Raw genomic sequence first — 26022 nt, 5'->3', positions numbered from 1 at the left:
TTACACATGTACCTGTCTAAATGTTTTGTAAATGCTGTTAGTGTACCAGCTTCAACTGCCTCCTCTTGCAACACATTCCATATATCCACCATCCTTTGAATAAAAAAAGTTGCTCTCTGTTTCCTATTAAATATTTCCCCTCACCTTAAACCCGTGTCCCTTAGATTTTCATATTCATATTATGGGTAAAAAAAATCTGTGCATTCACACTGTCTATTTCCCTCATGGTCTAATACACCTCTACAAGATCATCCCATAGCCTCCTGCGCTTCAAGGAATAAAGTCCCTCCCTGCTCAATCTCCCTGTATAGTTCAGGTCTTGAAGTATTGGCAGCATCCTCATAAATCTTCTCTGTGGTCTTTCCAGCTAACTGACATCCTTCCTTTTTGCAGGGTGACCAAAACTGAACACAATGTTCCAAATGAGGCCTCACCAATGCATTGTAAAACTGTAACATGGCATCTCCACTTCTATACTCAATACCTTAAACGATGATGGCCAATGTACCAAACACCTTCTTGACCACCCTATCCATCTGTGATGCCACTTTCAGGGAAATGTGTGTCTGTACTTCTAGATCCTTCTGCTCCACAACACTCCCCAGACCTTTACTATTCATTGTGGAGGTACTGCCCTGGTTTCTCTTCCCAAAATGCAATGCCCCCCATATATCTGCATTGAACTCAATAAGCCATTCCTCAGCCCATTTACCCAGCTGATCAAGATTCCTGAGGCATACCACTGGTCACAGGTCTATGGTCTGGATAAACCCTTTCACCACTACCCACCCTCTGCTTCCTTCCATGAAGCCAATTCTGTATCTAGGCAGCTGGCTGTCCCTTACTACCATGTGACGAAAACTCTCCTCAGCAGCCTATCATGCAGAACCTTATCAAAGGCCTTGCTGAAGTCCACATATACATGTATGGCCTTGCCCGCATCAACTTTCTTGGTTACTTTTTCAAAAAAACTAAAACGAATTCATGAGACACCAACTCCCACATCAAAATGATGTTGATTATCGCCAAATGTGCATTGAAAGTAGTTGCCAATGGCAGTGAAGGAGAGATGGGATAAGATGGCTTGGATGTAGAATTCATTGCTCTTTCATGACTAGCTACATTCCTGGCAAACTGGATAACAGCAGTAGGAAAAGTGAAATAGCAAGAAAGCTAATGGCATGTTGGCCTTCATAATGAGAGGTTTTCAGTATAGGAGTAAAGAGGTTCTTCTGCAGTTGTAAAGGGCCCTGGTAAGACCACATCTGGAGTATTGTGCACAGTTTTGGTCTCCTAATTTGAGGAAGGACATCCTTGTAATTGAGGCAGTGCAGTGTAGGTTCACGAGATTGATCCTTGGGATGGCGGGACTGTCATATGAGGAAAGATTGAAAAGACTAGGCTTGTATTCACTGGAGTTTAGAAGGACGAGAGGGGATCTTATAGAGACTTATAAAAGGACTGGACAAGCTAGATGCAGGAAGAATGTTCCCAATGTTGGGGGAGTCCAGAACCAGGGGCCACAGTCTTAGAATGAAGTGGAGGCCATTTAAAACTGAGGTGAGAAGGAACTTTTTCACCCAGAGTTGTGAATTGATGGAATTCTCTGCCACAGAGAGCAATGGAGGCCAAATCACTGGATGGATTTAAGAGAGGGTTAGATAGAGCTCTAAGAGCTAGTGGAATCAAGGGATATGGGGAGAAGGCAGGCACGGGTTATTGATTGTGGATGATCAGCCATGATCACAATGAATGGCGGTGCTGGCTCGAAGAGCCGAATGGCCTCCTTCTGCACCTATTTTCTATGTTTCTATGGAATCAGAATGTTGTTGTCTTGAGCTAGTAAGATTAATTCCTGCTCTGTGGAGCTGTCCAATTTACTTGCAATGTCTTTTCATCAATCTTAATCGGTTGAAGGTTGTTGCCTCCTCTGAACCCCTTTAAACACTGATATTCTTGATAATAATTGAAGTTTAGTTTAGTTTAAAGATACAGCATGGAAACAGCCTTTGACCCACTGAGTTCACACCAACTATCGATCACCCGTTTACACTAGTTCTGTTATCCCACTGAGCAATTTACAGAGGCCATTAACTCATAAATCCGCACGTCTTTGGGATGTAGGATGAAACCAGAGCATCTAGAGGAAGCCCACACGGTCACAGCTAGAATATGCAAACTCCACACTGACAGCACCTGACGTCAGGATCGAACCCATGTCTCTGGCACTGAGGTCACAGCTCTACCAGCTGCACTGCTATTATGTAGTACGTTTAATCTCCCAATGTCAACTCTGTTTATGTTGCAATGTAAGCTGCAAGTTATTGTGTTATGATTTGATATGGAGGTGTTGAAATGGAGATGGGTGGGTGCATCCATGATGGAAAAGGTGGATTCCCACTTCCAACAAAGCCCTTTAGAAGGAGCTGGACCTCCCTTCCAGAATTTCTCAGTGATATTTTTCTAGCATTTCTAGCATTAGCAGGTGGTTTTCCTCGCAGAACGTTTTTGACAGTTGACAAGGCCCTGTTGCCTGGCTGTCAAAGTTTGAGGTTTAATGTTTGTGCGTTTCTTTGACATTTCTGGAGACTTGTATAGCATAGACAGTGCTCCTCTAGCCCACTGATCACATGTCGACCATCAAGCACCCATTTACACTCATCACAATTATTCTCCTCTCGTTTACCAGATGATGCCATTCACTTATGCACCAAATGTAATTTAGCGTTCAGATAACTTACTAGCCCACATGTCTTTGGGATGTAGTATGGCAGGTTGGGGGAAAATCAGAGCAGGAGGGCAAAACAGGGAGATCATGCAGTCTCCACACAGACAACACTAGCTGTCTGGTGTCAGAGGTTATGGGAAGAAGGCAGGAGAATGGGGTTGGGAGGGAGAGATAGATCACCCATGATTGAATGGCGGAGTAGACTTGATGGACCGAATGGCCTAATTCTACTCCTATCACTTATGACTAGAGGTCAGCCTGGAGGTTTGTTCACTGGTGCTGAGGCAGTGGGTCGACTACCTGTGTCTTTGCAGTGCCCACCTAGCTCTGCCATCCTTAAAAGTACTCTAGGCCCATTGCAAAACAAAAAATAAAATCATTAAATGTAGAAAAGTGACATTGAACTCTCTTGCATCATCTAATTAAATGTAAACCAATTAAACAGTGTTAATTAAAGTCTACATTCTGCTTTCCCTGCAGTCGTTCCTTCAGTGGGAGCAACTGAATCAAGGATTGGAAAGCTGACAAGTTACCTTAGTAAGCTGACATTTGGCAGGTGTAAGACTGTGAAAAATATTATGCAAGGAGCCATAAATGGAAAGGCATGGGGTAGTGAGAGATTAAAGAACTTTAACACAGGCTAAAAAAAAAACATTTAAGAGGAAAGAAGGCAGTCAGCTTGTTGGAAATTAATATTGGAGTTCTACGCCCATGTTTCGGCAAAGCATTAAAATTAAAATGGGTGAATTATAAGTATAAATTATAAAATAATATTGCAGGTGTCTTAAAAAAATGTTTTAGTTTTGGATTGGAATCCAGTATTTCTTGTTAGAACATTGGGGTGGTGTGATGGCAGAACTTTTGGCATGTTCTAGTTTCTGAACTCAAAATCTATTTGGATATAATTGAAAATTCTTAAACTATTCAATACTATTTATTTTTTTTGCATCTGTTTTTTCTTTAAAGGAACTACCAAAATTTACTGCTTTTTCATATAACTGTATTTTTTCTCCTAGCATTTATCTAATGCAGATATTACCGTTGAATTTCACCCACTGTTTCAGGCATTTTAAAATTGAAAATCTGACCAAGGATTTAAAATTTAAAATTAAAAAAATTAAAATAGAGCCTTATTTAAAAAAAGGTTTAAAAAAGGATCAAATTAAAATTCAATCAAGAATAGTCTGAGGGCCACCAACGAGGTAGATAGTACTTCAGAACTGCTCTCTGGTTGTAGTAGGATGATCAGGCAACTGAATCATCCTACCACAACCAGAGAGCAGTCCTGAAATACTATCTACCTCATTGATGACCCTCGGACTATTCTTGATTGATTTTGCTGACTTTACCTTACACTAAACGTTATTACTTTTTCATGTATCTATACACTGTACATGTAACCATTTTGCATTTGATAATATTATACCAGGTATTTATATTCCCCAGGGCTAGATTCTTCCTTACTTCTGTCGAGGGGTAGACTGAGACTGACTGCCCTCTCCCCAATCTTTGCACATCCCCAATCCTTTCCACTCATCACTTTAATTTCATGTTTCATGTATTTTATGTTTTTATAACTGTTGGCAGATCCAGATCAATTTCCCTCCTGGGATAAATAAAGTTTTATCGTATCATATCGGGACAAAAATACACTGGTCAAAAAGATTTCCCTTGCACATATGCAGTTATCTTCTTGGCCTCTTGTGTTATTCTCACCCTAATACGATAACTTAACTCTTCAGTAATAATATTGTAATTATTATTGTAATTACTTCATCTGTAATTCGTTTGCAATTTCGTGTTATTTGGCTATATACAGTTTACATAATATATGCAATGTCTTCATTTATTGTCCCTTAATTTTCCAAGTGATTGCTGACGGCAGAATGTGATTGTCCTCGATGCAGCCAATCCACACCTTCTGATCACTGTAAAGGCACTAGTTTTATACCTATTTACAAAGGATGAAGAGGTGCTTCTGGCACAAAGCCAGACATAGTGGGGAAAGATAGCCACTAGCAAGAGTTCAGTGCTAGTTCCAATCATTGGGATGCAATGTTGCAAGTTCAATGACCAAGCATAGGTATATGGTTCTTCAAGTGCTGAACGTAACCAACTACAGTACTGGCCTCTGAAACTGTTCAATGCACCTACTCCCCATCTTTGATAATAATCCCTATAAATCAGAACTTGTACTTAACATTCACTTGCTCCAGTACATATTCATATACTCGTTACACCTGCCTCAAATCAACATCTCACTTTTGTACATTGCACACTGTTCAGTCATGACAACCACACGACAGTATATCAACAAATTATGGAACAATTGACTCCGCATCGTCTCTGGTAAGCTTCGATGGTACACAACCAAATGCAGTAGGCATTATTTGGCAGGAGTCATGAGCAGCTGCATGCCCTACCTCCCATAGAATTACATCACTAATGCATTAACTTTCAATTGAGCCACCGATTTTAGGATTATAGTTCCATGGAATTAGTCTGATTTTAATTTTCCAGTACTTTCTCTTCACTGTTTAATTTTCTCCCTGCTCTGTCCCTTTATCAGGTTTTCCTCCATTTAAGTTGCGATTCTTGCACATTCTATTCTAAAGAGGGAGCCAAAATATTTATTTAATACGACAGCTGTTTTTCTTATTTCCCATTACAAAAAATACTGTTGCCATTCCTATGTAATCCATATTTTTGCTACTCTCATCCTTTTTGTGTTTATGGAAGCTATTACAATATTTTTTAATTATGATTTATTGTTGCTAATTTACTCTTATTTTCAACCAACAAATTATTTGGTCACTCTTTGCTGGTACCTAAAGATCCCCAATCCTCAAGCCTACTGTTGTTCTTAGCAACATAATAAGCCTCTTCTTTTAATCTATTACTATCTTTAACCTCCTCAGCTCACCACAGAATACATTTTCTTCTCAACATTTTATTTCCCAATGGAAAGTACATTTGTTGAGAATTATGCAAGTCCTTGCTATTGCTGAAATATTGACAGATGTTATTAATCAAATATCCTAATATATATATTAACCTATGTATCCCTCAGGCTTCTATCATTGGCTTTATTTATTTAAGTTCAATATTTTAAAAATTTCCACTTTTAGACTGAGTCCGCGCCGACCAGCAATCAGGCTATACACTAACACTGTCCTACAAACAATTTTACAAATACAAACCCAATTAACTTACAAACTTGCACATCTTTGGAGTGTGGGAGGAAAATGGAGCACCCTGAGGAAGTCCACGCGGTCACAGGAGAACATACAAACTCCATGCAGACAGCACCCGTAGTCAGGATTGAACTGGGTTCTCTGGTGCTGTAAGGCAACAGCTCTACTGCAGTGCCACTATGCCACCCTTGATCTGTGCCACCCTAGATCTGTGCCACAGTTGATTTGTGCCCTTCTTGAACTGAATGGAGTAGAGGATCTGAGGATACTGCAGGTGGCAGTATATTGGTGTTGGTCGACTGACAAGCCTTTTTAATCTAATCTCTCGACCTATTTTACTAAAGGTACTCCAAAGTTCATTGATCTGTTTGCTTTGAGAGAGATATCAAAAATTCTACCATATTGCCATATTTTTTTTCTGATTGGCCCCCTCAATCATTTCCTCTTTTTTGCTTAATTTAGAGGATAGAATATATGTAGGATTTGCAGGTGATGGCACAACATGCATGAGTGGCTTGCAGCAAGAGTACAACATTTAAGATCCTGTCAGCTAAGCAAAGTCATAGGTAAAGAATGATGGGGCAGGCTATGGGAGAAACTTGATGGCTGGAGAACCCTACCAGATAACAGTGTAACGATGAATCTGGCACCACTATGACAATGGGCATATGTAGAGCATGGAGCTTTGCATTACAGTTTGTATTAATTATCATTCTCTGTTTATAAGTGGACCTGGTCAAATGCAGTAGCTTGTATCACAGCTTCTACTCTAAGACAAGCAGCAGACATCCAAGACATGATTGGAGTCACAAAAGGTTTAATGGCTTCCAGACAAGCTAACCCTGCTGTCATTGGGGCGGAGGATAACAGTGTGGAAAGGGGACTGTAGAATGGTTCAATAATCCATCAATCTGTTCTCCAAGAGACTTCTAGCATTGACGTGGCAGTGATTTCAAGAAGCACAAACCTGCTGTTACTTCTCATGTTGATGGCATTTGTCCACCCATCTGTGCTACTCTGCAAATATCATTCCTGTGGCCTGTCAAACAGCCAACACTAACTAGTGCTGCTGATAACAAGGTGGTACTATGTGCTGCCAGCCCTTCTAAGCCAGGAGTTGTTTGAGATCATTTTCTGAGTCAATGAACATTTCCCACCTGAAAATCAAATGCCTTTTTTAACTGATGCTGCAGGCACAGGGTAGGGGTATTAGGATAAATAAATCTACATGCGACAGTTACTAAGCAAATGCATAAGAACAATGTTAACATGTTGACGTTGAATGGCATATATTTGGATTATTTATTTTGTGTGTCAAACCATTCACCATAATGGTCAAAGGCAGAGGGACATTTTGTGTAATACTTTTGTTTTTGAACAGGGAATTGGCACTGAAGTTACAAATATAACACAAACGAGCTATTTATGATACCTCCAAGCAGTAAGGAGCCATCTAGTTTGACATCTCATTTCCTGTTCATCCTCTTCCTCTTTGCCTCGTTTCTACCCATGTTCCTTTACCTCAGCAACTTGCCATATATCCACTGACAAGCCTGAAGCCATCATGATGACAAGTTAGCATTTGTTTATAGATGTTAAACCCCAGATCTGGTGTGGTTAAGCCAGGAGAAGCATTGTTTCAACACATCAGTAATCTCTTTCATCACATGGTATCACAAAATGCTGGAGTAACTCAGAAGGTCAGGCAGCATCTAGGAGAGAGGGAATGGGTGTAGAGTAGGAGGGCAGGAAGAATCACAGAGGGGGAGCAGAGAGACACATGGCATCATTTGTATGGATGCCATGCATGCAAGTTGTATAACAGAGTCATGTGCCATATCATTAACAGCCATTTTATTACATCAGAATCATCCTTTAGTTTATTGTTAGCAGCTGGAAAGGCACAGGATCCATAATAATTCCATGCCATGGGCAGCAGAGAACCATTGTCAGTACTTGGCTTACTCTGAGATTGCAGATATAGTTGGTGCAGATGGGAGATTTCAGAGAAAGCATCCTCATTGGATATTGATGTCTCTTTGACGTCTCACATGTTATACCTGAAGCTCAGTGAGGTGCAACATCTGAGACAAGATGCTGTCTGAATACCATGGATGGATATGGCTCTCCCCTTGAGAACAGTTCTCTTCATACTATTCTAATAAAAATTTTAGTTCTCTGAACATTGTTCTGCACAAACTGTATTCTGAAGGGAATAGCAACAATTTTTTTTGTGTGCCTGGGAGCAATTAACTATTTCAGAACCTTTGACCAAATAAACTTTCTATATCTGAAACATGAAATAACTTTGAAACCTGCTTCCTGTTCCTGATTATGTGCTTGGCCTTGCAGTTTAAGAAAGAGCATTGCCTATTGTGTTAATAGACACAAAAAACTGGAGTAACTCAGCGGGTCAGACAGCATCTCTGAAGAAAAGAACAGATGACGTTTCGGGTCGAGACCCTTCTTCAGACAGTGTGTTAAGGCAGACTATTGTATTCTACAGATTATTGTGTTAAGATCCAAACTAATAGTGCTGATGTCAATTTGCATTCTGTGTTCATTAAAGTTATCATCTACCTGTTGGGGTTTTTTTAGAGAGTTTGCAAGCTGTATCCTCACTTCAATGAAGTTTGCCTCACATATTCTGTGTGGTGTTAATGTAATTTGGGAGTACTTGAGTCTGTTTTTATCCTGTTTACTGTATCATCCTTATCCAGTGCTATGATCATTAAAAAAAAATCAATACTGGTATTTTGTTAGTGTTTCTCTGTAAACGTTGACAATTATAGGTTTCCAATACTGTCTCTTTTCATGTCGGTTGGAAAGCAGTTTGGGTAACACACTGTGTTGCCTTTCCTTTCTGATACTGTCTGATGTCCAACCACTTTCTGTTATGAACTTTCAGTCGATGCAGATGTCATAAATCCTGCACTTCCTGAGATGTTTAGTTCTCTCATGTACTCTGCAGTGACTTTGGACACTCTTTTGGTCCTAAAATCCTATGTTCATATATCTCTCTTGCATTCAAAGAAGCATCCAAGGCCATGTTTTTATGTAGTACAAGAATCGATTAATCTTTTTACTGCGCTGCGTGACCCGAGATGAAATTTTGAATAAAGCGTGTTAGTATCAGTTATCAATTCTAGTGAAATTTCACCAATTGTGAAATGGGACTGACACCAATGGCATGGTCCTCATTAAAGCTGCTGACATTTTCACCAGCATCATGTGTGCACTCAATATGTCACTCATGGTGTAATGCAAGTTTCAATACAATCAACCGTATTGGAGGTCAAAGCTTCACGCAATAACCCTCATGGAGCAATCTCTGTGGAACTTGGCACATCCTTGCCATGTTCTCTTTTTTGCAATTTAAATAGAGTCTTTGCCACCATCCTGATGGGCAGCCTCGGAATGGATTGTAAACTGCTCAAACACTTACCAATATTCAAAGAGTAGGCTACAAATAACAGGGATTGTTTGATTTTAGTTGTTGAACTACTCATTAAATGGGTGCCGAAGCAGTGATATTGGTTATCATTGGTTATATTGGTGATAGTGATATTACTGAGAGCTTCAGAATTGTAGTGGTAATTACTGAAGAGAGAGTTTAGTTTAGTTCAGAGATATAGTGAGCAAAGGTCGAGTCCGCGTTGGCCAGCAATCCCCGCACACTAATGCTATCCTAGGCACGCTAGGGACAATTTACAATTTTACCTAGCCAATTAACCTATGAACCTGTACGTCTTTGGAGCATGAGAGGAAACTGGAGAACCCAGAGAACACCCACACTGGTCACAGGGAGAACGTAAATCTCCTTACAGACAGTACCCGTAGTTAGGATTGAACCCAAGTCCCTGGCGCTGTAAGGCAGCAGCTCTACCGCTGCGCCACCGTGCTACACCCGAGAGCTCGGTGAACAAAAGAAAACACATGCACCTCAGCAAAGATATTAATCCAAGAGAGTGTTCTGAGATGCTACATCCTTCCACACCTATCTCAAGTGTGTTACACCTCAAGTGTGCCTCTTCCTAGGGTTACTGTTGCAGAGGTTAGACAAGCCTTCCTGAGGGTGAATCCATGGAGAGCAACTGGCACAGACTGAGTTCCAGGCCGTGTGCTTAGTAGCTGGTTGGACCAGCTAACGGGAGTATTCAAGGACATCTTTAGTCTCTCCCTACTCCGTTCTGAGGTACCCACCTGCTTCAAGACCACCATCATCCCGGTGCTGAAGAAAAGCAAGACCTTACACCTAAACGACTACTGTCTAGTGGCCTTGACGACCACCATCATGAAATGCTTTGAGAGGCTAGTTATAGAACGCATTAAATCCAGTCTACCAAGCAGCCTTGACCCGCTGCAGTTCACCTACTGCCACAACAGGTCCACAGACGATGCCACCTCCCTGGCCCTACATTCATCACTGGAACATCTGGATAAGAGAGACACCTACGTCAGACACCTATTCATAGACTACAACTCTGCAGGAAGGCCATCCAAGCTCATCAGCAAACTTGCGGGACTTGGAGTCAGCATTCATCTCTGCAACTGGATCCTCGACATCCTGACCAACAGACCCCAACTAGTGATAGGGGACAGATCATCCTCTATGATAATCCTCAACACTGGTGCTCCGCAAAAATGCGTTCTCAGCCCCTTCTTGTGCACCCACGACTGTGCAGCCATGTACAAATCTAATTCAATTTACAAGTTTGCAGTCGACACCACCATTGTGGGCCGGATATCAAATAATGATGAGACGGAGTACAGGAAGGAGATTGAGAACCTCATGACCTGGTGTCGAGACAACAACCTTTCTCTCAATGTCAGCAAGACAAAGGAGATAGTGATCGCCTTTAGGAAGCAAAGTAATGCATTTACCCCTGGTTTGCATTGATGGCGCCGAAGTAGAGATGGTTGAAAACGTCCAATTCCTAGGAGTAAATATCATAACTCTCCTGGACCACTCACATTGAAGCAATGGCCAAGAAAGCACACCGATGCCTCTACTTCCTTAGAAGGCTTAGGAAGTTCGGCATTTCCTCAACAACTCCCACCAACATCTACAGATGAACCGTAGAAAGCATTTTATTGGGATGCATCACAGCATGGTTTGGGAACAGCTCCATTCAAGATCACAAGACATTGCAGAGAGTTATGAACGCAGCCCAGACCATCACACAAACCAACCTCCCTTCCAATGACTCAATTTCTACCTCAAACTCCCTGGGCAAGGCCACCAGCATAATCAAGGTTGAATCGCGCTCTGGTCATTCCCTCTTCTCCCCTCTCCCATCAGGCAAAAAGTATAGTCGTGTGAAAACGCAAACTTCCAGATTCAGGGACAGTTTCTTCCCAGCTGTTATCAGGCAACTGAACCACCTGACCACAACCAGAGAGCATTCCTGAACTACTGTCTACCTCATTGGAGACCCTCAGACTATCTTTGGTCGGATTTCACTGGCTTTATCTTGCACTGAACGTTATTTACGTTATTCCATGTATCATGTGTACCCTATGGTTGGCTCGATTGTAATCATGTATTGTCTTTCTGCTGACCAGTTAGCACTCAACAAAAGCTTTTCAATGTACTTCGGTACATGTTATAGTAAATGAAACTCGGACTCAATGCTTTCAACGTGAAATTTTGCAGTACGGTCTGCTCACCCCAGAGATCAAGGTGACAGTGACTCTTGGCATCCCGGTGGTCACTGGATCATTCTGGACAGCTGTGGCATATCCCTCAATTTGCAGTTCACTACAGCATCAGAGATAACCAGGGTTGTCTGCTGAATCTTTAATCATTTTTTATTCCAGTGAGTGGAATGTGTCATATTAGCCACTGGGATTTGCTGGAAATGCAGGCAGTAGGAAGTTCAATAAGCCAGACCTTTAAGTTGATTGAATTTATTTCTAGTCGAGCTTCTTGATGGTGAATGTTTTATGGCAGCTCCCATGACTCCTTGATCCTAAGAGAGTCTTCATTGGTTAATACTGCCTTGCCTTGACAGACAGATCATGGCCAACCTCTACACTTGCATTATTAAGGGGCTGGACACGTTAGAGGCAGGAAACATGTTCCCAATGTTGGGGGAGTCCAGAACAAGGGGCCACAGTTTAAGAATAAGGGGTAGGCCATTTAGAACTGAGATGAGGAAAAACATTTTCATTCAGAGAATTGTGAATCTGTGGAATTCTCTGCCTCAGAAGGCAGTGGAAGCCAATTCTCTGAATGCATTCAAGAGAGAGCTTGATAGAGCTCTTGAGGATAGCGGAGTCAGGGGGTATGGGGAGAAGGCAGGAACAGGGTACTGATTGAGAATGATCAGCCATGATCAGATTGAATGGTGGTGCTGGCTCGAAGGGCCGAATGGCCTCCTGCTGCACCTATTGTCTATTTTCTATTCCAACCACTCCAGATGAACACAAATATAACTGTAGGTACCAAAGTATAAGGATATTAACATCAAACCACCTCCTCTCTTTGAGATTGTCTGCTGCTACAGTGTGAGAGGCCATGGTGGGATATAACAGGTGATTGACTGATTTGGCAGCTGTTGGACGATTGGAAGGTCAACATTGGGCACAATAATCATCTCGATCATATCCTCCTTTTCTCTCCTTTCTTTCCATTCTTTTTGGCTGCTCTTGAATCTACTCTGAGGAAGGAATTGGGAACGGTGTGAGAGGGTGGGAAGGGGGGTTGTCCTCATAACCCACTATGACATAATTGGTAGCCGTTCACCCATAAAGTCCACGTGTGATGAGGCTACGGACATCACGGACTAATTCATAGGGAATTTAGTGACCACAACACCTGCCAGATTTTGTTTGGTCTTTCCTGTTTGTGCCTCGTCACCATTTTAGTGCCTGCTGCACCTTCTATTTCTCAGTCAAAATGCAGTAGATAAAGTACAGAGTAATATTTTCATCATCCTACCTTTTTGGAAGCTTGGGCTCAGTGTGGGAGATGGAGTGGGTAGAATGTAAATGATTGGAAGAGGATGGCTGGAGTGTTTGGAAAGAGTAATCATTTTATGTGTCTGTTTGGCTCAATTTAATTTATTTGAATGAGTGAGCAATTAATTTAGTGGCCTGCAGCTCACCTGGACATGTTTTGAAGTTATCAAAATTGTTGTAACGTTGCTTCCTTGTGTTGGGATTCTCATTCCCAGAAGAGATAGTCTCTTGCTGGGCTATTCTCTTCACCCTCATGAATCACATTCTCCTGGGATGTGTCTTGCACCTGGATGACTTTGTCTCTCTCTGTGAATCTGAGAGCTCTCTTCACTAAGACAGCAACAGTATGTGTTGATACCCGCCCTTAATGTGGCATGTGCTTTCACAGCATTTACTGCCTGTTCTGATGGCTGCATTGCAAAGTATTGGTAGCTGTATGACTTTTGCATGGTCAAATTGGGAATTAGAGCAGTCTGAAGAAGGGTCCCGACCCAAAACATCGGCCATCCTTTACCTTCAAAGATGCTGCCTGACCCCTGAGTTACTCCAGCACTTTGTGTCTGTCTTCAGTATAAACCAGCATCAACAGTTCCTTTCTAAACAGATGTTCCTTTACTTTCAAAGATGCTGCCTGACCCCTGAGTTACTCCAGCACTTTGTGTCTATCTTCAGTATAAACCAGCATCTACAGTTCCTTTCTACACAGATAAGTTCTTTTTCCCTTCAAAGATGCTGCCTGACCCCTGAGTTACTCCAGCACTTTGTGTCTATCTTCAAAATAAACCAGCATCTACAGTTCCTTTCTACACAGATAAGTTCCTTCTTGTATTCCGGTTGTAAAATACAGCATGCTTACATATTTGCTGATTATCATTTCAGTTTTCTTTCAAAGGCATTCACTTTTGTGGTAAAATTACCCGCAATTGTGTTTTAGTGCAACAAAAAATAAGTGCAATTAAATTTCTAGATGTTTTCAATTCCTACCTTTTAACCAAGGTACCACATTTGTTAGTAAATCACGGACTGCACAAAGATCAAAATATTAGGATTCTCACAGAGCATGTTAGGCCATCAAAATTGAAGATGCAATTGAGATAGAAATCTGCAAACTTTTCATTTTTACATTTCCCAGTGGTGCATTATGATATAATCTCAGAATCTGCCGATGTTATTCACATTGTCTTGCTCAGTAGAAAAAAAATGTTGTAGATGTTACCATTGCTCTTGGTGATTATTCCAAAATTTGGACCATTAGAATTTTTAGACTAAAGATAAAGTTTGTCCTGCTCCGCCGGACTTTATAATAGCGAAAATGGAATTGACGTATATGATGCAACACTTTAGCACCAGCTACCCATTGCGTGCAGTGAAAATAGGACCAATGTGCCTGTCAAACAACAAATCGTTCCAGAAGTTGTGAACTTCATTGTTGTTAGAGGTTTCGTTTCACAGGTAGTTGCAGTAGCTGAGGCACATAACAGGATCGCTAGATACTGTTGACAGCAGCACAATGCAGGGTGCCATGGAGAGAAGTAGGAAAGAAGATGGATCTGAGAAGGGCAGGAGAACCAATGTAAATGACTAGAAAGCATAAAGCTAGTGAACATGCCCCTGGTTGCAATGATCTGGGATTGAGCTAACCTTAAAAGGCACTGAAGTAAAGACAATGTATACATATATATGGATGTATACATGTACATGATTGGAAATCTCTTCTTTGTAAAAATAATGAGAGCAGAGTAATTCGGAAACACACCAAATATTAGATCAAAGTTAAAATAGGAAGATTTGATGGACAACAAAATATAAGACAGCTTTAGTGGGTGAGGAATAAATAAAAGACTATCAAGACAGGAAGAATTCTGGCATAGGTTAACAGGCATTGATTAGCAACAAGCCAATGAATTAACAGTACAAAATCTGAAAATAAGAGATGCACAACTTATAAATTAGTCCCATGAAACATGAATGCACCAGAGTTCCATTTACAAGCCATAATAATTGGGCAGATGATAGAGTTAACTGTCTTGAATGATACACAGAATGTTGAGAAGTTAAAAAAATATATAATGTTGAATGAAATATGTGAAAATTAGTCGATAATATAACATAGCAAGGTTTTGATAAACAACTGTTTATAATGCTACCAGACCAAGTGGACCCATTGGGCCCAAACCTCTCCTGCATTGGTACAGCACCCTCTCTTCTCCCCCTCCCCCCTTCCCCCCTCCCCTCCCCCTCCTCCTCCCTCCCATCCCCCTCCTCCCTCCCATCCCCCTCTTCCCCTCCCGCCTTCCCCTCCCCCCACTCCATCCCCCTCAACCCCCCTTAACTTCCCTCCTCCCTCCTCCCTCCACCCACTCCCTCCCTCCCTAGGATATAGGTTTAAACTATAAAATGTGAATAACTAAAAATACACACCGATTTCAATGAAACTTCTTCCATTAGCACCAAAGGGATGGCGGTGAGTAAGGTGGGCCTAAAATTGTCACGCTATAGTGTACCGTTTTGGCTGTAGTTCAGGAACAAACAAACAAACAAACGAGAGTTTTAGTATATAGAGAACGCTGTCACTTTAAGAATGATCAGGAACAAAGGAGGAAATCTAATTATGTAGCATTAAGGTATACCAGATATTAATTTTTGCACATTTTTATAAATGATGGTGAAAGGACAAATGTAAGTCTATGGAGAATTGTCAGACACACTTGAAGAAAATGAATTGGCTCTGAAAGCAATTAGCAGTCTTCGAGATGAAAAGGTAATCAGGCTCTCACAGGATTGCATCCTACACTATTGAAACAAGATGGTAATGCTCTAAAGATAGACATAAAATGTTGGAGTAACTCAGCAGGTGAGGCAGTCACTCCTTCATGTTGTGTCTATCTTCAATGCACAACCAGCATCTGCAGTTCCTTCCTGCACATGCTAATGCTCCAATTATACAATATTTTAATCTTCAGAACTGCACATCAATGAATACACCAGGTCATTGGTGATGTCCTCATTCTTTAGGGAATGGGGGTTCCCCTTTTCCATTATAAATGAGGCTCTCACTAGGGTCTCCTTGATATCCCGCAGCTCCGCTCTTGCTCTCCCTCCCCCCATTTGTAACAAGGACAGAGTCTCCCTTGTCCTCACCTTCCACCCCATCAGCTGTCGCATACAGCAGATAGTCCTCCGGACATTTTCGCCATCTCCAACAGGATCCCACTACTGGCCACGTCTTCCCATCTCCACCCCTTTCTGCTTTCCGCAGAGACTATTCCTTCCGCAATTCCCTGGTCAACTCGTCCCTTCCCACCCAAACCACCCCCTCCCCAGGTACTTTCCCCTGCAACCACAGGAGATGCAATGCCTGTCCCTTTACCTCCCCCCTCGACTCAATCCAAGGACTCAGTCTTTCCAGGTGAGGCAGAGGTTCACCTGCACCTCGTCCAACCTCATCTACTGAATCCGCTGTTCCAGGTGTCAACTCCTGTATATCGGCGAGACCAAGCACAGGCTCGGCGATCGTTTCGCTGAACACCTCCGCTCAGTCCGCCTAAACCTATCTGATCTCCCGGTTGTTCAACACTTTAATTCCCCCTCCCATTCCCAATCTGACCTGTCCTGGGCCTCCTCCATTGTCAGAGTGAAGCCCAGTGCAAATTGGAGGATCAGCACCTCATATTTCGCTTGGTAGCGATTTATATCCAAGACGTATATATTTGTAACAGAAACATCAGAGGTCCCAGCACAGATGCCTGTGGAACTCCCATTGTCACAAACCTCCAGCCTGAACATTGTCCTTCGACCACAACCCCTCGTCTGCTACGAGTAAACCAATTCTGAATCCTTAATCTTTTTGATCAGCCTATCATGAGTGACTTGGCCAAATGCCTTACTAAAATCCATGTCGACAACATCCACTGCCCTACCCTCATGAATCATCTCTGTTACCTCCTCAAAAAGCTCTATCAAGTTAGCTGCCATCGACAAAGCCATTCTGTCTCTCTGTAATTAGCCCAAATGTGAGTAAATCCCATCCTGAAGAATCCTCTCCCATAGCTTCCTCACAATTGACATGAGGGTCACTGGCCAATAATCTTCTTGATTATTTATTTTTCCTTTGAACAAAAGTAGCTATTCTCCTGTCATAGAAAGTCATAGAGTGATACAGTGTGGAAACAGGCCCTTTGGCCCAACTTGCCCACACCGGCCTACATGTTCCAGCTGCATTAGTCCCACCTGCCTGCGCTTGGTCCATATCTCTCCAAACCTGTCCTATCCATGTACCTGTCTAACTATTTCTTAAACATTGGGATAGTCTCAGCCTCAACTACCTCATCTGGCAGCTTGTTCCATACACCCACCACCCTTTGTGTGTCCCTCAAGCACTTTTCTATGGCTAGAGAATATACAAAGATCTCGATCAAGGACCCTGTAATCTTGTGTCTTCCCTCTCTCAAGAACCTGTGATAATTTCCAAGTGGCCCTGGGGATTTATTCACCTCAAAGCTCTTCAAGAGCACCAGCACCCCCTCCTTCTTGATCTCAAATTGCCATGCCATATTAGTATTCCCCACACTGATCTCACAGTCCTCCATGTCCTCCTTGGTGAATAGAAAGAAAAGTGTTCTCTGCCACAGAAGGTAGTTGAGGCCAGTTCATTGGCTATATTTAAGAGGGAGTTAGACGTGGCCCTTGTGGCTAAAGGGATCAGGGGGTATGGAGAGAAGGCAGGTACGGGATACTGAGTTGGATGATCAGCCATGATCATATTGAATGGCGGTGCAGGGTGGAAGGGCCGAATGGCCAACTCCTGCACCTATTTTCTATGTTTCTATGTTCACTTAGCACCTTGTCTAGATCCTTTGACTAAAAGCATTGATTCCCTCATTTATCCTTGAGTAGTCTTGCCTTCTCCCTGGTTACCCTCTTGTTTTTAATGTATGTATAAAAAGCGTTGGTATTTTCTTTAATCCAATTATATTTCAGGGTCTCTTTTGGTAGTTGGGGTAAATGTTTTATAGCCAAGTTGGTGTTGATATGAATCTGTTCTGGTCCTGGCTTTGATCTTGGCACAATCTATTTATTTAAGTTCTGTGCAGAAATATGATTTCAAAGATCTTTTTCTTGCAAACGTATTGCAATAAATCAGATTATTTTGAAACTGTAGTGAGAGGTTTTCAGATTTGTTTTTCATTGTGGGAAATACTATTGTGTCTTATAATAAAATTGGATAAATATTTGATGCAATGTAAAATCAGAGATAAAGAACACAATTCTGATGAAGGATCCTTCAAATGAAACATTGTTTCCGTTTCAATATGATGGCTTTTTTAGCTGCTGGGTGTGGATGGTATTTTCTGTTAAGTTAACAAAAAACTTTTTTTGGATTGTTATATCAAAGAGTTGGCACGGATTATTGTTTTGTTGCATTCTGTCACCCTCTTTGCATCTGAATCACACATGAAGAAGTTCTGATGTTTTCATAGCATGTCAAAAGGACAAAGCAGGTTAAATGGTTGCAACCCAACTTTTTTGTCACGATCTTAAAGTTTGAGAAAAATAGAGTAAAACTTTGTAATTTAACACCACCATTGCTTGTAATTCTGGGGGCAGTGTTTCCCTAACATTAGGTGTTCATATTAGTACACTTGCAATACTTTATTTATTTGTGTCTCTTTTTGTCTTTCACGTAGCCTCTTTCCTTCAATATTTTTGCCATGATAATTATTTTATTCTGTTTTCAACTTTCCTTTCACCCCTTTTGTTTTTTTCTCCTGATACTTCTTTATCTTATGTACTTTTCTATTAACGTGCCTCCCCTCCACTTCAACCTTCCATTTTTCATTTCTATCTCAATCTCCATTCATTCATTCTCCCTTCCTCCATTACTCATTTTATTTTTCCCCTTCTCTCCTGTCGTTGATTTTTCCCTTTTGATACTGTTCTTTCCATTGTATGCACCTTTCTTGGCTCAATTTTTTTTTCTGTGCCGCTCACCTGTTTTCCTTCATTTTTATTCATAGACTAATTTGGCGTGTGAACAAACGAATGGAGAAGTTGTTCAGGCTTATGGGTGGGCCTGATAAGCACTGAGATTGGATGAACGAGCAGGTGAGTGACTAATAATTGGGTGGAAGAGCTGGTGGAATGACTGCCTTGTCCATTTTCCAAGATTTTGGTAATTTTATAGGTATTTTGAAATTGTCCTGCGAGTCCCTTATACCTTCATAAGATCATAAGTAATAGGAGCAGAATTAGGCCATTCGGCCCATCAAGTCTACTCCACCATTCAATCATGGCTGACCTATCTCTTCTTCCTAACCCCATTCTCCTGCCTCCCCCCCCCCCCCCCCCCCCCCCCCCCACAACCCCTATTGTCTTGTACATCTATTGTCCTGTACACTCACTTTCAAAATAACCTTTGGTTGCAGGCAATATCCTAGTGCATTTTCTGCAGCGTGGGTTATCCATCAGTCATAGGGTTTAACGTGATTGGATTAGTTTATTGTCATATACATCAGGGTCCCATAAAATTGCTTGTTTGAATAAAGCTTACTGAGTAAATAATATAGATACAATAATGATGAACATAACAATAAATATAATGCTGAGTGCAAAACAGCAGATTGTTGCAAGATTGAAGTGCAAAACCCAAGCAGTGCAAAATAATATTAAATACTAGAATATTACAATACTGGAATAACGGAATGAGGTGGAGTTAAGAGTAAGAATATGATGCAACCCCTCTGTGAATGGAGTATGAAAGAGGTGATTGGATCAGGAGTCAGATAGCAATAGGGAGGAGTTAGTCCAGACTGTTCTTAAGTCTGGATACAGAGGTTTCACGCACCGGAACATTCTCCCAGAAGGTTGAAGAGAGAAAAGGGAATGACCAGGAGACAGACATCCGTGATGGTACTTGCAGCCTTCCTGATGCCCAGTTCTGTGACGGTAGGCTGCCTGGATGGGTTTGGTTAGGCCCAGGGTTAGCTTTTCCTGAACCAATAGTATTAGATTGTTCAAGGCTGTTTGAAGAAGTTTCTATGAACAAATAATTGACTCGATGAAAGTAAAATATATTTTTTGGCAAAGATAAACGAGGATAAATGGCATGGGCAATGGTCACTGTTTTTTACTAGGGTGGAGGAGTCCAGATTCAGAGGGCATAGGTTCAATGTGAGAGGGAAAAGATTTAAGAGAACCGAAGGGCAATTTTTTCATGCAGAGAGTGGTGCATGTATGAAATTACCTGCCAGGGGAAGCTATAGAGGTGAGCATAATGGTGATGTTTTAAAAGCCATTTGAAAGGTAATTATGGGTCAAACTCAGGCAAATGGAACTAACTCAGTTTCAGTATAAAACCTGGTCAGCATGGATGAGTCCGGCTGAAGGACTTGTTTCCATTCTTTGACTCTGCCTCTTTAATTATGGAAAAAAATGTAATGTGTTGCCCTGTTTATCACACTCTCAGATGTTAACAACCAAAATCTTTTTTTTCCCAACATCATTAGGCAATATTACTGCCATTTTTATAGCCTACCAATACAGCTGCCAATGTGTGATTTATGCTGTGTCTCCTATCATTACCAACAGGGAAATATGAAGCACTGGGAGGCCTCAAAGTACCCAGCAGAAAAGCACCCAAAGAATATTGCATTTCTGTTTTGCTTCTAACTTACAGTTGTAGCCATACTTTTCATTTAAAACTTTATCTGAAGTTTCTTTCTCAAGACTTTAAATCGATGTATTTCTGAAACCTGCTGATGACTCAAGGGAAGTTGCCGGTTTGAGAAATCATCCTGGGCTTGCAATTCACAGCATGCCAAATGCTGGATTGATATTTGTCTGTAGACTGCAAATTGAAGCTTAAAACAGAAAACAGAAAGCAGTAAACCAACCTTTTTTTGATAAAGGTAAATTTTGACGGACAATTTTTTTTCCGGACGAAAGCAATATTAGTCACGCAATGCGAGATGGAGAGAATGAAGCAGAGGTAGAGGAATAGAATACGATGTGACCCTATCCTCTCATGTAGGGGCTGGAAAGATGAATATGAAAATTAGAAATGTTTTAAAAAAGATTCCATGCTAAGCATCCAGAATGCAGTCGTTTTGTGGGGATCCAGAGCTGTTGTTCTACCAGAAGAAAGAGCAAATAGACAATACGTGCAGGAGTAGGAATTTTTGTTGTTGTTGGGATTTTTGTTTTTTTCTTTTCTTTCTACTTTTCTTTCTTTTTCTTTTTTCTTTTTTCTTTTATTTTCTTTTTCTTCTTCTTACAGCGCTGGCGCCGTACATGGTAGCTGCGCCAACAGTTTGTCTCGTCTTTTTCTTCTTTTGTTGTTTTGATCTGTGTTTACTGTGTTTACTTGTATGTTTTAGTGTAACTTTGGTTTTTGTATTATGTGAGAGTGGGGGTGGGGGGTGTTGGGGGAAACCTTTTTTATCTATTTCCTCGACGGAGATGCAACGTTTTCAATTTATCTCTGCCTGCACTGCGGCTTTAACATCGTGGAGCTGGCGATCCCTTTGTTAGGGATCGACTGCGGGAGCTCCAACCTCAGGAGCATTGACCGCCCCGATCGCTGGAACTTCGACCGCCCCGATCACGGGAGCTTCGATCGCCCAGACTGTGGAAATTTTGATTGCTCCGACCGCGGCAGAAAAGGAGGAAAGACGGTATAAGTTATTTGCCTTCCATCATAGTGGGGAATGTGAGGTCACCGAAAAACAAGATGAGGTGCTGCCTGCACTGGTGAATACTCTGAGGGAGTGCCGTGAGTGCAGTGATCTCAGTGTTTGCGGGGACATGGCTCCATGAGGACATCCCGGAGTCTAGTGCCAGTGTGGACGGCTTTCTGACTGTTTGGGCGGACAGGGGTTGCAGAGAGAGTGGCAGCGGTCGGGTCAACCCTGGTCATATCACGGTGAAGGAGCGTGTGTATGGCCCAGACATTGAACTGATGGCTGTGGGTCTCTGCTTCTGCTGTGTGCCCTGGGGATGCTGTTGTGGTGGCTGTTTAAGTCTATGTTTAATTTTTATGTTGTTATGTATCTTGTTGCTTTTTTGTATGACTTTTGGCAAATCAAATTCCTTGTATGTTTACATACTTGGCTCATAAATTAATTACAAATTTAATTACAATTAGTTTTGTAGCTTTCTTTAAAAACATTGACTTTTTCTCTATAGTTATTTTGTGTATGTTCTCATAAATTGATATGGAAATATATTGACAGTGGTGGTCTTTGGGATCCCTAGGGTTGATGTGAGAATCTGGTGTTGTGATCCATTTGATATTAACATCCTGAAGTGGATTAATGGCACAACAATAACTTGTTGACAATAAAAAACATTTGGTTTTCTGTCCTTTAACCAATCCCCAATATTTTACTCCAAGCTCTGTGAATCCTTATTTTATCTAACTATTGGCTGCTACACCTAACATTGCTTAGGTATTTATTGCTGGCGTTCATGATCTATTCAATTATTTCCATTCAATTAGATTTGTAACACTCAGTGAATTAAATATAACTTGTATAGTTATTCAACTAATAATATAATTTCGGATTAAAATTTTGTAGTTGAACTCATTACCAATAAAACGTACACACTGAAATAAAGTATCCAAAAATTACATATGCATAGTACTCTTTAAGTACGAATGTACTGCGCACAATTTATTTGATTTCAATGCTGAAGTGCTTCAGAATACATTTACATAATATTCGTGGAACCAAATTCCCGAGCAGCATGATTGGTCTTCCTTCTTTTAGTTCAAGATTATATGATGTCACACCAGGTGGTGACAGAGTTTAAATATTCAACAGGAAAATGTGCAGCCTCATCAATGTCTGCCACGCGGTTAATAGATTATATTGTGCAAGTTGTCTGGGAAACTTCAAAAGGTTTTTTTTAATGAATGGCATGCTCAGGCACTGTATTTTGATGCTAAAATAACTCTTTCATTGGTCATTCAAATAGTATTGAATGACATTTGGAAAAATAGTTTGCACCAGATCATGAAGTGATGTAACAATTTAACCCATTTTTTTCATTCTTGTTGAGTCTTTGCATTTAAATTCTCCAATTCAAAGCAAACTCTTTTGCAGACGAATCACCTGTCAAATGTGTTGCATGTCACTTTTCATTTCTAGTTATTTAATATTTTTCTTAATATGTTTTAATACAGCCTTGCAATTTTAGTACCTCATTGGTAGCACTTAACAAAAATCTCATGCTCGTCTAATGTAATATCTCCCATTAATTTATAATTGTACCTAAGATCTTGCAACATTTGATCTCATGCTGCTTTGTGAGCCATTGTACATCCATTCCAGATAATGAGATTACAATCTTTTATAATTTTATCCTTTGCAGTTCACTGACCAATGTTGCGAGTTGGAGACTTCATACTTGTCAAATTTGAAGGGAGTTTAAAGTCTGCATGTACAGTATTCCCCTCTGTCAAAAGTGATGAAGCAATTCCTGATGATGCAGTGGCCAGGATAATCATGCTTTGTCCTTGAACTAAAAATTAGCCACGTACATTAATCAGGAAAGCTTTTCCCATTCTATCAGAAGCATCCAAAAAAAAGTGGTTGTTGTAAATAGCCCCCATTATAGCATTTTAAGTGGTGAGGTGGTGGGCAGAATAACTTGACTTGGATAAAATGAAATGAGCCACAATGATTCAGTTGTCTTCAATACATCACCCAATTTTAAATGTGTTGAAGCAAAAAGATCTCTTGTTCTCAATTTTGCGATGCACCATGCATCCCCATTGTACTTATATAAAGTACTTGTATCTGGTAGCTATTGTTCTACGATACGATACGATACAATAAGATGGAACTTTATTTATCCCAGGAGGGAAGTTGGTCTGCCAACAGTCATAAAACACAACAAGATACATAAAACATGAAATGAAAGTGACAAGTGGAAAGTTCAGGATTTTGGATGTGCAAAGATTGGGGAGGGGGGTGAGGGGGGAGTCAGTCCACCCCACGACAGAGGGGGAGGAGTTGTACAGTTTGATAGGCACAGGGAAATAGGATCTCCTGTGGTGTTCTGTGCTGCATCTTGGTGGAACCAGTCTGTTGCTGAAGGTGCTCCTCAGGTTGACCAGTATGTCATGACCCACCCTTGACTCTGCAATATTCCCCAGCTCTATTTTCCAGACATTTCCTTTTTTTTAGACCTATATTTTGTGTAGTTGAACACATCTATCCATTATGTCAGACGTTAAAGTAGGACTGATAGTCAATCACAATTAATGTACGGAATTTCAGACTTTGTTATCAAGAAAAGTTTGGACTCTTTGTTTAACAGCTGGTCAAGATACCCATCCCTGCTTTTTACACTTCTTCCAAGAGAACATTGTATGTATGTACCTTTAAGCATTAATGGCAATGGCACCATTTATGTCAATACCGAATTACCCTTGAGAGGATGATAGTGAGCCACTTTCTTGAACAGCAGAAGACCTGTGTGAAGGTACTCCCACAGGGCTGTTCATTTAGGAGTTCCAGGTTTTGGGTTCAGAGATGGTGATGGATGGTGATACATCAGGATGGTATGCAACTTGAAGGAGAATCTGCAGGCTGAGATGCATTAGTCCAATACTTTCTGATAGACACACATTTGAAAGTGTGATTGGATTAGCCAAGGCAAGTAAGGTCAGATCATTTTGTAGATGATCCACACTGCAATATGGGTAAAGGGCGATTATTGGCATTTTAGTTCTATGGGCTACTTTCTCCTGCATTTACTGTAAATACCCAACTTCTGACCTGACTGATAGCTATTTACGCGGCTGGTCCAGTTGGATTTCTAGTCAGTGATGAACTCCAGAATATTGATGATAGAGTTTGAGTGATGGTAATGCTTTTGAAACTTTGTAGGTGGTTAGGACCTTTGCAGGTGCCAGACGGGGATTTTCATGACATAAATGTTACTTGTCACTTATCAGCCTACACTTGAATGTTGACTGGGATTTGCGTAAGCTGCTTTATTTGCCGATGAGTTGCAAATGGTATTGAATGTTGTACAGGTTCAGTGTCGAATCTGTTTTGAAAAACCAAATTGAAAAGCTTCTGAATGCACAAAGTATTTTTTTTAAATGACAATATTATCTTAAATGAACCGAACAAAGTTAAATTTACTTTTAAAGCTCTTAAAATTTAAAAACATGAATTCTGTTCCATAGTGTCATTAAAACTGCAATTTCTGCACTATGATTGCATTGTCACAAATGACTTTTTTAAAGTTGCACAATAGCCCGACTTTGAAATCATTTTTCCAGAATTGTGACATTCTGTTTAAAAGGTTTAGTTTATTTCCTTTCTTCTGCTCAAAATCATCACCAAACGTTCGCATCATTCAAAGAATATTGTGTCTTTTCCAATAAGCCCTCGTGTAATTCATCTTGGAAGTACAATATATGTAAGTTTTCATTCTTGCCACATTTAAGTTAAGCCTTTTAAATCTCTCATAATTTACAATTTGACTTAAACTCCAGTGGTTCTATTATTTTTGCTAAACATTCTCTTTACGTGTCAATAATCTCATTAATAAATTGATCGTTGACTCCAATGACTGTGGCAAATCTATCCTCTTTCCTCCATGCACCTGCAGCCTTTTTCAGGGCTAACTATTCCTTCTCCAATGCTCTCCCCCATCATCTATGCCACCTGTCTAATTGGAGCCAGAATATCACCTGCAAATGGTTTCCCTTCCCATCCATCCACCATTAGTTTTGGTAACTTCCAAATATCTTTGCTTAGCTCCCTTTTATATCACAATCGCATGTTATCGCTCAGTACCATAATTCAAAAACAAAGTCAATTTCCACGTAATAATATCTTGTTTGGAATCATGGACTCTATTCCTTGGCCTCTTTACTAAATTGTCATTACTTCCTAAGTAGAAATAATCTTGAGATAAGTATAGGAAAACTTAAAACCTATATTTTCAGCTCTTGATTATAACTCCTGCTCTCACTTTCCTTGCTCAAGCACTTGCATTGAATCCATTTTCTGTTGGCCTCTCATGTTCAGCCCATTCTATTATCTGCCCCAATATGACCTCCAGTTCCATTCATTCCTCGCTGTGTTCTGAATTTAACGTGCCTCTCTGTTAAGCAAT

General features: G+C 40.8%; 1 protein-coding gene across 4 annotated transcripts in view; it reads left to right on the top strand.

The window, feature by feature from the left end:
- nrxn1a (neurexin 1a) overlaps positions 1-26022 on the top strand; it is a 1341442-nt gene that overhangs the window by 5277 nt on the left and 1310143 nt on the right. For 3 of the 4 annotated variants that reach the window (XM_078404791.1, XM_078404790.1, XM_078404789.1), the window contains exon 2: positions 18903-18990. The exons of the other annotated variant lie outside the window; for it this stretch is intronic. The gene's annotated coding sequence lies outside the window, so the exon portion shown is untranslated. The remainder of the gene's footprint in view (positions 1-18902; positions 18991-26022) is intronic. 4 annotated transcript variants of the gene reach the window in all.

The sequence above is a fragment of the Rhinoraja longicauda genome, chromosome 9, assembly GCF_053455715.1.
Source record: "Rhinoraja longicauda isolate Sanriku21f chromosome 9, sRhiLon1.1, whole genome shotgun sequence".
NCBI lineage: Eukaryota > Metazoa > Chordata > Chondrichthyes > Rajiformes > Arhynchobatidae > Rhinoraja > Rhinoraja longicauda.
This window is presented reverse-complemented; position numbering and strand designations above follow the sequence as displayed.